Source organism: Dasypus novemcinctus, chromosome 17 (genome assembly GCF_030445035.2).
Source record: "Dasypus novemcinctus isolate mDasNov1 chromosome 17, mDasNov1.1.hap2, whole genome shotgun sequence".
In the NCBI taxonomy this organism is placed as follows: Eukaryota; Metazoa; Chordata; class Mammalia; order Cingulata; family Dasypodidae; genus Dasypus; species Dasypus novemcinctus.
The window spans coordinates 58504347-58521243 of NC_080689.1; the positions used below are offsets into that span (position 1 = coordinate 58504347).

At 41.1% G+C, this 16897-nt stretch overlaps 1 protein-coding gene and 1 pseudogene across 1 annotated transcript in view; both read left to right on the top strand.

Moving 5' to 3' along the window:
- ANTXR1 (ANTXR cell adhesion molecule 1) overlaps positions 1-16897 on the top strand; it is a 253844-nt gene that overhangs the window by 225999 nt on the left and 10948 nt on the right. The window lies entirely within an intron of this gene.
- On the top strand, positions 5241-5350 carry LOC111759593 (small nucleolar RNA SNORA32; annotated as a pseudogene).

Sequence of the window (16897 nt, forward strand, 5' to 3'; positions counted from 1 at the left end):
GTCATCCTTACCTGACAAGCAGATGAGTCCAGGAAACACTCAGGAGGATCCTCTGAGCCGGCAGGGCAGGGAGCAGCCAGTGGAAAGCTGGAGTGCAGGGCAGCCACCGGCATGGTCAAAATGAAGAGACACCCCAAAACCCAGTCTGCTCCTGGCAGATCAACACAGTAGCCTGCCCTGCACCCCAGATGCCCAGCATCGGGGCCACCCCTATAGAATAAAACACTATCTTCAGAAGGTTCCTCTTAGGAATTATGTTGTTTAGCTTAGAGGTTCAACTGATGTAGCAAAAGCCCAAAAGAATGCAGGTTTAAACAGGATAGAACATTTTTGCTCTCATCTGGGGCTGAACTGTCCATGTTCAATATGGCAGCTCCATGCTGTTGGGACCAGGCTCCTTCTCTCCTATTCCTCCACCATCCTAGAGTGTGGCCCTCATCTGCATAGTCCAAGAAAAGAAGATAGACCCCTTCCTTTAAGGTACAACCTAGAATTTGTACACATCACTTCTGCTCACATCCACCTAGCCAGAAGGTAGGTTGCACGACCACAGGTCAGGACAAGGGAGCCACCCCCATCTGCAGATGCACGTGCCACACGGGGCCACTCCTCTCAGCATCATTTACTGCCTCTTGAACTGACTTATGCAAGGAGGCTGGGAGGTACAGTTACTCTTGGGCAGTCCCATGCCCATTGAAACTCAGGCGTTCTACTGCTGAAGAAAGAAAGTGAATATGGATACAAGAGACAATTATTGATCTTTGTCATGGTATATATTTGTGTCCATGGAAAGCAAGAGTATATTAAGAAGTAAACCACCATAGTTGACTCAGATCATGGAGTAGAGACTTGTCACTTAGAAAACCCAAGAAGGATTGAAAAGGGAGAGGCACACAAGATGAGCAAGTTTTGACTGGAAGGAGGGATAGGAATTGTATTAGTCAGCCAAAGGGGTGCTGATGTAAAGTACCAGAAATCTGCTGACTTTTATAAAGGGTATTTATTTGGGGTAAAAGCATAAAGTTCGAAGGCCCTAAAGAGTCCAGTTCAAGGCTGCTTTCTCACCAAAGTCAGCTGCCCCATGTTGAAGCAAGATGGCGGGTGACCTTTGCCTGGTCTCTCTTTCCTTCTTCTTAAGGCTCTGTGGGCCCAGCTTCTTCCGATCTCAACTGTAGGCTGACATAGGGCTCATCTCTCAGGGCTTCCTGTATCAGTCTGGCCTAGGGCTCGTTTCTTTCCAGGCCTTATCAGCTGCTCAGCTGCTCTGTTCTCTTCAGCTGCAAACTCTCAGGTTGAATGGCTCATCTCTCCCTGTGCTTTAGCTGTTTGACCCTTCTCTCCTCTGGCATCTATGGAGCGCTCTCTCTTCCTCTGTCTTCTTCAGTGAGTGTCCGTTTATATCAGCCCACCTAGGGAGAAGGAACTCAACCCTGAGTCACAACCCACTGGCATGGTCATCTCAGTTTATCCTCTGGCACCAATTTATCAAGGCAAGTACCTTAACATAAATAAAATAATAAATAGCAAGGCTACCCTGATGATGGTTCTAAGGTGGTTAGAGTCATTTCACTAGGGACATGGGTGAGGGCAGGAAAATTATTCTCGAGATTATTAACTAGGAAGAACGAAAAGGAAGGCAAAACAAAATTAGTTCATTCTGGGTCAGACTTTCACTCACTCAGCATGACCATGCCACAGTGTTTATTTAAATCTTAGAAAAGTGCATTAAAGCAACATTATTACTGAGGCCCATCCAGAATGTCTATTAGAACCAGGTTCTCTGCAGAAGTAATCGTTGCACTGGTTGGCGGGGCCCGTGGAGCATCCATTCGAACTTGATGCCACCAATGAGAAGTGGCTGGTCGGCACGAAAGTTTTTAGAAAAGCAAATTTAGGAAATAATAGGGCATGCCACCCTGGGTCAGAACAGTCAACAGTTGCTTCCTCTTGAATGACAAATGTTTTCAACTTCGTCTTTCGAGTAACTCATTGATGAGGTGTACAACCCATGGTATCTCTGCGTAAGTCTTTTGTCTTGCTACCCCGAAAGGTCTGGATTTTTCGAGCCAGAACTCATGGAATATACTTTGGCCTCTTGATCATTTTTTCTGTTTCCCCATTCCCCAGTCCTGTTTAGTTTTGCTTCATTTTGCTTTGCTTTGCTATTGAGATTTGTCGTTGGGACTAGAAAGGTGCAGATGTAATAGGCCATGGCTTTGTATGATGAGGAGATTTGAGGAGGGGATCTGAGCATCAGGCCAGGAGATTTCATTTGTAAAGCAATTCCTGTGTCTCCAGGATGTTTTCTTCTTTGTTGACTGCAGTGGCATACTGACCATCCTCTGGGGCATCAGAGTGAGTCCTTCTCTACTTATGAATTCATTCATTCACATGACAAGTCATGAATTATAGTTGTCAACTCATGCCCTGCCATCCCAGAGGCATAGGCTTAACATGGGCACTTACTATAACCTTAGGACAGACTTCATCCATTCCCATTTGAGTAACAAGACTACTTTATCTTACTGTATTTCTGTTTGTCAAAGTATTTATTAAAATATTTTTAAAGACTTTCAGATCAAAATGGCAATTTGAGCACATGTGTTTAATTTAACTGCAGAATCGGGTAAGACTTTCCAACTTTGAATACCCACTGGCAGCACCTGGAGTGCCACAGATTCACTCACATGAGCAAGCTTGCACAACTGTGGAATCGGATTAAACCTTTTCAAACATTTTCCCAGTCCTCTCAGTTCAGCTTTTTCTCATTACCATGACAGCCTATATTTCAAAACAAACAGTATGGGGCATCCAGAGTAGACATTTTAAATCATGATGGCCTGTAATAGTTCAAGCATCTGCAAATTGAAATAAATATATATATTTTTATATTTTTTTTAAAAAGCAGAGCAGATAGGGGAATTTGTCATGGTTATCTTTGGGGTTGTATCTTTCTATCATCCAGTGATCTTAGCTTTCTTTTAGGATCTTGGGTTCTGATAGTGTGAAGTTCTGGCCAAGCAGGCAATGAGTAGAGCCCAGAAATTGGACCTTTATCAGCACCTTTGGGAATGGTGCCAAGGTACACAGTCCAAAGAAAAGGGAAACCAGCAGCAACTCCCAGACTCAGCTTCCACAAACCATGAATGACCCTACTAGGCAAAGAAATGAGTTGCTACCTGTTTCAGTATTGTTCTGTAACAAACCACTCCAAAACATCCTGGCTTAAAACATGATGTGCTATTTTCTCTCACAGTTCTGTGGGTTGGCTGGGCTCAGCTGGATAGTTCTCACTGAGGAGCTCTCGTGAGGGTGCAGTCAGAGAAGCGAGGACGGGAGTCATCTAAAGCTAGGTTGGGCCAGACGCCCAAGAAGGCTTCTTCCTCACATGCCTCTCCCCTCAGTGCTCCTCCACACACCCTCTCTCTCCGCAGAGTAGACTGGACTTCTTACAGGGAGGCTCAGGAGACCTAAAACAGAAAGGGGAAGCTGTCAGTCCTCTTAAAGTTAGGCTCAGAAAGTGGATGTGGCTCAGGTGATAAGGCCTCCACCTACCATATGGGAGGACCCAGGTTCAATCCCTGGGACCTCCTGGTGAAAAAGAAGAAGAGAAAGAGTGCCTGCACAGCAAACCAGTGCCCACATGGTGAACTGAGTGCACACCTGGCAAGCCGAGTGCCCAAGCAATGAGGCAGTCCCCACGCAAGTGAGTCATGCAGCAAGATGATGATGCAACAAAAGAGAGAGGAAGGGGAGAGTCAAGGTGAAGCGAAGCAGAGACCAGGAACTGAGGTGGTGCAATTGACAGGGAACCTCTCTTCACATCAGAGGTCCCCAGGATCTAATCCCAGTGACTCGTAGAGGAGGAAGACGAGAAGACAAAAAGAGAAATAGATGCAAAAGATCATACAGCAAATGGACACAGACAGCAAAAACAACAGGGAAGGGGGTGGGTAAGGAGAGGGGGAGGGAAAGGAAAAACAAAAGTAAAACTCAAAACTGGCACAACTTCCACAATATTCCATTAATTATTCAAAATTAGCACCTCCCAACCCAGATTCAAGGGAGTGGAGGAATAGACTCCTCACAATGGGAGAGTGGCGCACACAGGAGGGAAAGAATCGATGTCAGCCATCTTTGCAGACAAGCTACCACCGCCCCCAATAGGAAGAGAGAATTCTGTCCAAAAAGGTGGTTCTGACTGTGCCCCCTTCCTGCTACTCTCGGGTGACCCAATGTATGAATCAAGAAAGTAAAATTTGAGTGAATATAAAATTGTTTGCAACATTTGGGAGGAAAGTTAATAAACCCACCTCATCCTTAAGACTTCAACAAGCAAGCAGATGAAAAAATAGAGTATTTAATCTAATAAAAATGATGAATTGGTACTTATCTAACTGCATCTATCAAATACAGAATTCACATTATTTCTAAGACTTGTAAAAATTGACTATAACTTAGATCAAAAAGAAAACCTGAAAAGGAAAAAGTATATTTTTCACAGACCATATTTTCCCATCTCACACACACACACAAGCTGTCAGCAATAAGAGATTAAACGTTTGTAAAAAATGCTTAGAATTATTAAAACACTTTTTAAAAATTACTGTTCAATCTAAGGGGAAATCAAAAAATCAAAATAGCCATTACTGGCATTCTAGAAATAATGACAATTGGAACAGAACAGAAAAACTTAAGGAATTTGGAAAACTCATAGCTTTAAATTCTTTTACTATTAAGCAAGAAAAATAAAAAGAGCTAAGCATGTAGTTAACACTTGGAAACGAATACAGACAAATCTACAGAAAGTAGAAACAAGAAATCAATGTAAACCAAGCAAAAACAGTAGAGCTGAGATATAAATCTAAAGTAGTTTCATTGAAAATGCCAATATCATCGACAGATCTTTGAAAACCACATAAACAAAAAGTCAGAACATATAAGTAAGTATAATATGAATGACAAAAAGTGGTATCACCACACATAAGATTTATCTAATTGTAATGATTTCCTGAGTACAATACAAATCTAACTTCATAAAACAAATTGGAAAGCTTTTCATCTTTTTATATGTCCTCTGTTTCTGAAATATCATAAGCGCTATTTTTCATTGTAAGAATTCTCTTTAAAAACTTTCCTGACATAGCTGTTTTCCTACCAATATGATCATCTGAAATGATATATAAAACATAATTGATAGTTTTTAAAATACTTTTTCAAAACTCTTAGAAATGAAAGACTGGTCATTACCAAGGCTTTTAGAATGCAGTTTCTGATTTGCTGTGGAGTTAACTCCCCACTGGGCTTTCTTTTTGCTACCTTGCTAGCATTCAGCCTGTTGGGAACATTCTATTCCTTGTTTTATTTCAATACATTGCTTGTATCAGCACTGATCAATAGAAATAATGGAAATCACATGCTACATACAAATGTGCTCTACATGGATAATCCAAATAATCTAGGTTATTAACCAGTGTTATGCAGTAGAGCTCACAGAAGGAAGCTGGCTCCAGAACCTATGCCTGGATATAACCTTTATATTCTTGGATTCTTTCAAGAGGCTATCTTGAAGATAAATCTTGTTTCAAGCTTCAGAGGAATTAAGTTGGTTTTGATAATTAAGCCGTGGAATGACCACATGTTGAATTCTGTAAATAAAAGATTTATTAACTTAATTTGCTACACATAATAAAAGTACTTTTTACACTGTAAAAAAAAAAAAAAAGAATTAAAAGACTTTTCTAATTTTTCATTTCGAAATAAATTCAAACTTACAGGACAGTTGCAAACAAACCTCATACAGAGAACTCCAACATATCCCCGTCCCATCCCAGATACCCAGATCTACCAGTTTAACACTTTGCCACCTTTGCCAGATGTCTTTCTTTCTCTTTATTCCTTTCTTTTTCCCTCCTTCTTTCTTTTCTTTCTTCTTCCTATATCTATCTATCCATCCATCCGTCTATCTTCTGAACATTTGAAAGCAGGTTGCACATAGTATTTCCATGTACATTTCCTACAAACAAGGATAGTCACCTATGAAATCAACTTAAGTGTACTTACCAAGTTCAAGAAATTAAACATTGATATAAACCTTACATTCTATATTCCAATTTTTCTTATGTCTCAGTAAAGTATCTTTGAGCCTTTTCTCCTCCATTCTTAGACCCCATCCAGTATCACATACTGCATTTAATTATCATTATCTCTTTAGTTTTTCTTCCTCTCTTTTAATTGTGAAAACATAGATACAACATAAATCTTCCCATCCCAACCCTTCCCAGGCATTCAGTGGGATTAATCACATTCACAATGTTGCAGTAAACTTACCATCATCCATTGCTTCAACTTTCCATTCACTTGAAACAGAAACCCTACACTCATTTTCAGTAATTCTCCATTACCCCTTCCCCTGACCCAGTAATGTATAGTCTACTTTCTGTCTCTGTGAGTTTGCATATTCTCTGATATTTTACCATGAGGCTTAAATTTAACTTCCTAAATCTAGAACAATCTCATTTGCTTCCATACCAACTTAACTTCAATAGGATTCATAAACTATGTTCCTATACCCCTCTGTCCTGTCACTTTTATGTATTCTTGTCACAAATTACATATTTATACATTATGAGTCCAAAACCAATGATTTAGCCTTACATTTTATGAATTTGCCTTTTAGATCCTGTAGGAAGTAAAAAGTGGCATTACAAAACAAAAATACAATAGTATTGGTATTTATATTTACCCATGTCTTTATCTTTACTGGAAATGTTTATTTCTTCATGTACCTTCAGGCAATTATCTTGTATCCTTTCCTTTCAACATGAACAATTCCCTTTAGCATTTCTTGTAGGCCGATCTAGTGGTGATGAAGTCCCTCAGCTTTTGTTTATCTGGGAACGTCTTAATTCCTCCCTCATTTTTGAACAATGGTTTTGCCAGATATGGAATTTTCATTGACAATTTTTTGTTGTTTTTATCAATCTAAATACGTCTTCCCACTATCTTTTTGCCTCCATATTTTCCAGTGAGAAATTGGCACTTAATCTTATCAAGACTCACTTGTACATGATGTTGCTTCTCTCTTGCAACATTTAGAATTCTCTCTTTATCTTTGGCATTCAACAGTTTGATTCAACATAGCTTGGTGTGGGTCTATTCATCCTGTTTGGAGTTCGATGAGCATCCTGGATGTGTATATTTATGTCTTTTGCTACACTTGGAAAATTTTCAGTCATTATTTCTTTGAATATCCTCTCTGCCCCTTTCTCTCTCTCTTCCCTTTCTCAGACTTCTACCATGCATACGAGGCTATTCTTGCTGGTGTCCCACAGGTTCCTCAGGCTCTATTCACTTTTCCTCATTCTTTGTTCTGTCTGCCCCTAAGACAATGATTTCAATTACCTTTTAAGTTCACTGATTTTTTCCTTCTACCAGCTCCAATCTGTTGTTGAACCCCTTTAGGAAATTTTTAAATGTCTATTACTGTAGTCTTCAGTTCTGTTTGTTTCCTTTTCATAATTTCCATCTCTCTATTGATATTTTCTTTGTGTTCATCTCTCATTCTCCTGATTTCCTTTAATTCTTTGTCCACAGTTTCCTTTAGCCATCTTAGTGTATTCAGGGCAATTTTTTTTAAGTCTTTGTCTGGAATGTCCCAGGTCTGATCCTCCTCATTTGCGGTTTCTAATGTTTTAATCTCCATTGTCTGGACCTTTGCTTCCTGTTTCTTTGTATGTTTTGTAATATTTTGTTGAACCCTAGACGTTTTGATATTTTACCATGATAGCACAAGAATTTAGACTCTGAGGTGTCTGTTCCTTAAGCTTGTATCCAGCTAGTGTTATGATAGAACTTTCCTTGAATGTCAGGAGCTAACAAAAATAAATAAATGCCCAAAAAAAAACTTTTTCCAGTCTTTGCAGATTAACCTGGACAAGGGCTCTCCTTCAGGGCTTATCCATAAATGAGTTTAGAGAATAGCTCTAAGACAAAACATAGGGGCCTCCCTGCTCCTTTCTGTGCACGTGTCTTTTCTTGGGCATGCATGTTTGTTCCTGGGAATTCTCCCATTTGCACAAATACAAATATCCCCTCTTCCTAGGAAAGAGTTTCCTAATGGTCTCCTTACTGTACTGTATGTCCTACATCCAGCAGTCTCTTGCCCCAGTCATCCATTTGTCAACTGCCCTAGAGCATTCTGTATCAAAGCTCTGTGAGCTGCGTTCTTCGCACAGGGCAGATTCTAGGATGGCAAGTCCCTTAGGCCACCACCAGAGAGATTGGGCCAAGCATCCATGCTCCCTTTATTTGCACGAGGGTTACTCTGCTCCCCCTGGAACTGAGACCAGGGATCTGCATTAGCAGAACAGGCGAACTGCACACCAAGTCAGTGAGGGATGAGGGAGGGGCCAGCCAGGGCACCACAAGAGCCTACATCTTTTAAATAGCTTTCTTTTTGTGTGTGTAGTCTGTGACTTTTTTTTTTTTAAGATTTATTTTATTTATTTCTCTCTGCCCCCCCCCCCCATTGTCTGCTCTCTGTGTCTATCGCTGTGTGTTCCTCTCTGTCCACTTGTATTATCAGGTGGCACCGGGAAACTGAGTCTCTTTTTTGTTGCATCATCTTGCTACGTCAGCTCTCCATGTGTGCAGCACCACTCCTGTCGGGCTGTGCTTTTTTCATGCAGGGCGGCTCTCCTTGCAGGGCACACTCCTTGTGCATGGGGCTCCAGTATACAGGGGCACCCCTGCATGGCACGGCACTCCCTTGCATGCACGACAGCACTGCGCGTGGGCCAGCTCACCACACAGGTCAGGAGGTCCTGGGGATAGAACCCTGGACCCTCCATATGGTAGGCAGATGCTCTGTCAGTTGAGGCATATCCACTTCCCAGCTTTCTTCTTGATTTGGCACTTTCCCTTTGACTGCAACCCTTTAACTGTTTTCTGGAGCTTTGAGAAATATATTTCTTCCTGTTCTTGTTGGTTGTTCAAAGCTTTTGGGGCAAGAGATAGAGACTTGAAGCATCTCACTCTATCACCTTCATCAGGGCAAGGCTCTCCAGTTTTTCTGAAAGATCTTTTTTAACATAGGTAAGAATAGCTGCCTCAAAACTATTTTGTGAAATACTGGAGGCATTCCCATTAAACACTAAAATAAAACCTGACATCTCTTCTTTCATTAACAATATTTTACACATTTTGTCCTATGCAATAAGCAATGAAAATTAAATGAGATATATTAGAAATGAAAAGGCAAAATTATATTAACTTGAAAACTATAAGGAAGTGGATTTGGCTGAATGGATAGAGCATCTGCCTACCATATGGGAGGTCCAGAGTTCAAATCACAGGGCCTCCTGACCCATGTGATGAGCTGGCCCACGCGCAGTGCTGATGCACATGAGGAGTGCCATGCCACGCAGGAGTGTCCCCCATGTAGGGGATCCCCATGTGCAAGGAGCGTGCCCTGTAAAGAAAGCCACCCAGTTCAAAAAAAGTGCAGCCTGCCCAGGAGTTGCGCTGCATATACGGACAGCTTATACGGCAAGATGACGCAACAAAATGAGACACAGATTCCTGATGCCGCTGACAAGAATACAAGCGGACACAGAAGAACACACAGCGAATGGACACAGAGAGCAGACAGCTGGGGGGGTGGGGAGCGGGGAAGGGGAGAGAAATAAAAAATAAATCTTTAAAAATAAAAAATAAAAATAATAAAAATAAAACTATAGGGCGGCGGACTTGGCCGAGTGGTTAGGGCGTCCGTCTACCACATGGGAGGTCCGTGGTTCAAACCCCGGGCCTCCTGACCCATGTGGAGCTGGCCCATGCACAGTGCTGATGCGCGCAAGGAGTGCCCTGCCATGCAGGGGTGTCCCTGCGTGGGGGAGCCCCATGCGCAAGGAGCGCGCCCCGTAAGGAGAGCCGCCCAGCGTGAAAGAAAGTGCAGCCTGCCCAGGAATGGTGCTGCACACACAGAGAGCTGACACAACAAGATGACGCAACAAAAAGAAACACAGATTCCCATGCCGCTGATAAGGATAGAAGCGGACAAAGAAGACGCAGCAAACAGATACAGAGAACAGACAACCGGGGTGAGGGGGAAGGGGGAAGAGAGAAATAAATAAATAAACCTTTAATAAATAAATAAATAAATAAATAAATAAAACTATAAGGGGGGAGCAGATGTAGCTCAAATGGTTGAGTGCCTGCTTCCCATGTACAAGGTCTCAGGTTCATTCCCTTGTACATCCTAAAAACAAAAAACAAAGCAAACAAAATAAAAAACCAAGTCTCATTGGGGAAACAGATGTAGTTCTGTGGTTTAGCACCTGATTCCCATGTACAAGATCCTGGATTCAATCCCCACTGCACCTAAAAAAACAAACAAACAAAAAAAAACCACTATAAGGGCAATATTCAGAAAGACTTTACTAAATCAAATATACTGAAATAGAGAAAATTAAACTTTATTAATAGCAACAATTTTTTAAAATCTAGGGATATACTTTTAAAAGTAGGCAGAACTTTATAAAGGAAACCACAACTCTTTCCTTGAATGTCCTGTTTCTGAATGAAAAGATGTAACAGGATAAAAGTCAATTCTCCCCAACTTAATTCATGAATTAAATTATTCTAAAGAATTAAAGTAACCCTAAGGTTCCTCTAGAAAATGAACACATGAGAATACTGCATATTTGGAAAAGAAAAATAATAGAAGTTTACTTTTAATACAAATATTAAAATATATTTTGAAATTACAGTAATTGAAACTCTGCTGCTACAGCTGTAGACAGACATTATCAGAGAAATGTAGCATAGATCTCAGAAACAAATGAAAGAACTGAGAATCTTACCACATGGTAAGGGTGGCATTTAATCAGTTGGAAGATGGTAGATTATTTAACAAATGGTATTGACACAATTGGCTAACTGTTTAAGAAATTAATGAAAGAAACTTGAACTCACACACCTTTATAGCAAAATATATTTCAGCTGATAATAGGTGACATTTATTGAGCATTTGTGTCAGCCACTGCTCAAAGTTATTTACATGTATAATTTCACTTAATCCTCACAGTAATCCCCTGAGATAGGACCAATTATTCACTCCCATTTTATAGGCACAAACATAGAGAGGTTAATTAATTTGTTCAAGATCACACAGCAGGTTGCAGAACCAGATTTTGAGTCCTGGTGGTTTGGCTCTAGAGTCTACATTCTAAAAACATAGAAAAGAGAAACTATAAAATACCTAGGAAAAAAGAATAGTGAAGGCCTTTATAATGCATATGAAGTATAAACTCTACAAGTTGATAAAATTGGCCACACAAATGAAGATATTTAACTTCTGTACTTAAAAAACTCAATGAACAAATTTAAAGGACAAGTCACAGACAAAAGGAAAAATATTTATAGCCTACATGACCAAGGCATCATCATTTCTATATAAAAGGTTTTTATAAATCAATGAGAAAAGAGCAAAGCCTCAGTAGGAAAGTGGCCAAAATTGTGAACAAACAAATCATCAAAGATGAAATACAAAGGACTAATATGTATGCACACATGTAAAATATTCTTTCATCTCACAAGTAATAAAAAGGTGAACATTGAAACAATGATACAATTCCTTCTGACAAATCGGCAATTTTTTTAAATTATAAAATTCTGTAATTAAAAATATTGGGATATAGAAATTCTCATAAAATGCTGTTGGATTATAACTGGATATAACTTAGTTTAGAGGATAGTCTGACAATACTTTTTTTTTTTAAGTGTAAAATTGTCGGTACTTTTGGACCCAGCAATTCCACCTCAAAAAAATTGTCTTAAAGCTACTGATAAAATTATTAGAACTTTTATGTATAAGTAGTTTTATCACTGTCCTTTAGCTACTGATAAAATTATGAGAATTTTTATGTATGAGTAGTTTTATCACTATATTTTTATAATAGAAAAAATCAAATGGGCCCAATGTCTAACAATAAAGAATTTAATAAGTACATTTGGTGCAGTAGAATATTGTGTAATATTGTGTAATCATTGAAAATAGTACAGAAAAATGATGCTTATTATCAGGGGACAATGATCACAACATATTATTGAGTGAAAAATTAATAATACAGGATGATCCCATTTTGTAAATATATGCACTAATATATGCCTCTGTGTGTGTGTGTGTATGATCATCTAAAAGGCTAGGCACAAAATGTGAACTCTCTCTGAGTATTATAATTTAAAAGTCTTCTCCTCCCCTTCTCTTCTTCCTCCTTCCTTTGTAACTATTCCAAATTTCTACAGAGAACATGTAGAACATTTGCAATCAGATGGAAAAAAGGAATTTTTTTATTATTACATAAGCCTTATCTCAGTAGTAATTCTTGACAAACCCTATGTTTACACATTTCTCACTAAAGATGTGCCATTTTTATATCTATCCTTGCCTTCATTTTTCTAGTTTTCCTATGTTACCAAATATTTCCTTTGTGCTTTCATCTTACCCTCGGCTTTGGCATCCAGAGAGGTTATTATGAAACTCGTGCCAGTGTGTGTGTCAGCAAAATGAATCAAATCACTGAAAGAATTGGCCTCAGATCCTTTTCCATGAACAGCACATAAAAGAGATTTATAGACAGGATAAGTTAGAGATGGAGAAAGGGGAACTGAGAAAGATTCTGGCATCACCATTCACAACACACCCTTCTCTTTGCTCTTGGCTGGGGAAGGGGAAAGAAGCAAACAGGTGTCTCTGAGCCACTGTGTCCCTTTCATAGAATAGGGTTTATGAAATTAAGACTGCCAAAAGAAAAGCCAGAGTACGGTGGCTTCATTCAAATAATGAACCCTACCTGAAGTGTAGGGTTCCAAGAAAGGAAAGGAAGTGGGGTGGCAGAGAGAAATGCAAAGGGTGGAGGGGCCTGTTTGTGCTGGGGAGTGTAGACATTATCCTACTGAAGAGTTTAAGCAGGAAGATGGCATGGTTGTGTCTGTTTATGTTTACATTTACATCATACAGGTCTGTAGGTGTACACATACTTATGTGTGTGTACGTAAAATTATATGGAAACCAACATATCAATGGAAAAGGGAATGACTGAAGGCAGGAGCTCATGAACCCATCTGTAGAACCCGTAGAAGAGGGGTGACAGAGTCGGGAGAAGTGAACGCATATAAAAGCTCTCTCAGAGGTAGAATCAGAACTTAGTAATGGGATTTGAAAGTTAAAGAAAGGGAGACTTCTGGCTCAAATGACTTTGAAGGCAGTGGCACCATAGAGCCAGGACAGAGAGTACCAAAAAAAAAAAAAAAAAGACAACAGACTTTGAGGAAGGGGCCATCACAGGCTTGGCTTTGGAGGCCCTGAGATCTTCTGAACCAAGATCCCAGTGGGAAGACGGTGTCTGAAGCTCAGGAGCCATGAACTGGAGAAAGAGATTCAGGAGTCATCCTCACAGAGGGGGTGTTCCAACCCACACAGGAAGCTGCCCCAGAGTGTGTGAGGAGCAGACGCAGCACAGGATGCCTGGGAAAGGATGGGCAGCACCTGGGAGGGCCCACAGCGAGGTTCCACCAGTGCCCGGACGTGAGGAAGTGAGGAACCGGTGGAAAGTCCCTGGTACTGGGCAACACGGAGGGCTCTGGCATCCTTCGCCAAAGCCAGTTTGAGAGTGGAGACCCCCCGACGGGCAGCCCAGGCAGAAGTGGGGGAGTAACCAAAGCAAATGTGCTGGGTTGATTTTTTAGCGGGAACATGGAAGGCAGCATTTCCCAAACCTCTTTGATGTCCAGGATCGGTCACTACACTCTGTGGGAAACCATCCTTTTGGGAACTGCTGCCTGAACTGTAGACGGTCACCACTGACATAAGAGAAGAGACCTTCCTGCTGGGAGGTTTCTTCTCACAATGATTTTGGTCAAGATGGAGCAAAATGGAACACATTGCAAAGGCCTGGAAATCATGAAGCCGTTCCTTCCTCCACCCACCTGCCATCCTCAGGAACAATTCCCACTTCTAATGTATAGGGAAGCACTTTCTGAAGCATGTCCACAGACCACTAGTTTCACGAAATGCTCAGTGATTAAAAAAAAAAAACCTGTTCCCTCTTGGAGATTCGTATCTCCTATTAGCATATTACAAATAGATTCTGAGAATTCCTGGAATGAAACAACTGTTTGGGTTTTAACTCAGTGTTTCTCAAACAAAGTTGGCCACAGGCACTTAACTCATGCTACTACTAGTGTTCTACAGAACACACTTTGGGGGATATTGCCATGAAACTTGACATTTTTTCTGAATAGCTTCATATCCCCCTTTTTTTTTTTTTCATTTTTTCATTTCATATCCCTTTTGATAGTCACAACAACTCTCCAAGGGAGGAATTATTATTTTTGTCACTTAGAGAAGGAATTCAAACTTTTCCAGCCAGTGCTTCAGACTATTTCCTGTATGCTCTCCTTCCTCAGTCCCCATTATTCATCGCAGCCCATTGCCATTCGATTCCATTCAATGAACACTCAGTAGGCCCCTTCGGGATGCGTCTATGAGTAAGCCCAGTCCCTGCCCTCGAGAAGGCCCAGTGGAAATACATGGACAGATGATAGGCACACAGCTTAAGCACTTGCTATGAACTAAGTTTTCCAAAGTACTTTCATTTTATTCTCACCATTATCTTAAGAGGCTTAATTAGCTCAGTCTTACAGATGAAGAAACAAGGCATAGCGAGATCTAAGTTACATAACAGGGATTTGAGCCCAGATGGGCCACGTGACACCAGTCGGGACGTTGGCGCAGGCTGTTATGGAGGTCGGGAAGAGGGCTCTGGGGCCAATCTGGGGTTCATAAACAGGCTTAGCAGACCAGGACACCCAGGAACGGCAGGCGTTGGCCAGTTATACGTGTGTACATGCAGGTGGAGGATGGCTAAGCTAGGACTCCTTTGGATGCAAGTAAGAGAAACCGGCTCTAACTAGCTGGTGTAAAAGTTGGGGCGGGGGTCCCTGCTGGAAAGGTACAAGAGCCTCTCAGGGAACTCTAGGGCAGCTGTACCTCCTGACAAAGAGGCGAGGACAGGGTAGCCATCGAGAACGGAGGCAGTTCCCATCCGTCACCTCTGCTTCTCTCTATACTGCATCACTCCCTGACCTTGCAGACCATTTTCTTTGCTTTTCCCTGACTGTGGCCAAAGATAGTCACCCCATAGTTCCTGATCACACCTGGTCTATTCAAGAGACTGGTTCCAACTCACTGGCTGCCTGTCACTTAGTTATAATTCCACATTCCCAGGAGAAAGAATCTGATTGGCAGAGTTCAGATTACGTGCCCACATCTGGTCCAACAACAATGGCCGATACCAGGGTCACAGAGCATGAATACAGCTGTTGAGACCCATTTGTTTGTGGGATCATTTGATTGTTGTCTGTGACCAAATGCTTTGCAAGGGAAGAGACTGTTTGGGGTGGATCAACACTGTGTCTGCAGTGCCTTACAAGGTGTCCAGAGCATAGTCAGCCCTCAATAATGAATAAGTCAAATGAGTAAGTGCACAAATGAACGAACAATTGAAGAGAATCATAGAAGGGGTGAAAGGTGCTGTTAAATCATCAGTCTGGCCCTCCATCCATTGCTCCTGTGTCTAATTCATCACTAGGGCATCAGCTTGAGCAGAATGACGTCAGTTGCCTTCTACAATAAATGAATTCTTGTGGTCTAGCCTGGGAATCAAATCCCATTTCACGAATGATTAAAGTTAGGAACTATGCTCCTAATTCAATTTCTGGAAACCCAATCCCTTTGTAACTTGAGACATACCTAGAGTCCTCCAAACAGGACAATCAATGGAAGAACTAGGCCAGACAGAAAAGGTATTTGTCCAGAGAAACTTGGCATAGACTTTTTCCATTTGATTATTTTAGTATTCTTCTTGTGAAATCCAATTTCCTTAGATGACCTCTCTTCATAGGAAACTATTTGGTTTAATCTGTGGGAGCCATGGCATATTTTTAACCATCTCTGAAGGCCGGCTGCCTCTCCACTGAGCATGTTGATACCCAAACAGATGTTTTGTAACACTCAGCTCGCATGCGCTCACCACTTGCAAGACTCTTGCACACAATCAGCCCCCACTCTTCTCACATCTCCCCTGTCTTCCCACAAACCCAAATTCAGAACTCACAGGCAAGTTCAAATCCTTACCACAGCAACAGTACAGCAGAAGGTGGAGCATCCAATTTTGGATTTTCAATTTATGACAACTGGAAAATATGCAATACAAAGAGTTGGCCAAACTTTAAGTAGAATGAAAAGATATGGATCCTGGCTGCCCCAAAAGAATTCAGATTAAAGTAGCCAAAGAAAGGGTTTCAAAGTAACTCGGATTTTGATGGAGTCATAAAATATTAGTACTGAAAGGCTCTTAGATGTCATCAAGTTAGCACAACTTTATTTTACAGATGAGGAAGCTGAGGCCCATAGAGAGAAAATGACTTGCTCAAAGTTTGACAGTGAGTCCATTAGTGGCAGGACTGAAAGTAGAACTCTGCCTCCCAACCCTGACGCACATGGCAGACCCAGTGCCACTCCACCACTTTCCTGTCTGTCTTCTCTTGGACCATCCATGTCTGTAGTTCATAGCCAGAACCTGGTCAACAAGAGCTTTCATCCTTGTGGCTCCAGAATCATTTCAGAGCATGCCACCCCCAATTTAGTTATAGGGATTTATTAAGAGACTATTTCCTTTGATAAATCAATCAAACCAGAAAAAAAAAAAGTATTTTATTTTTTAAGGTAGCATGTTAACATTTCATGTGTAGAAGCCAAGAAGAGCACAGGGAAATCTGTGCACCTCCTCCAAGAGCCTAGAAGATGTCCAAAGAGACCTTAAGGAGGTGT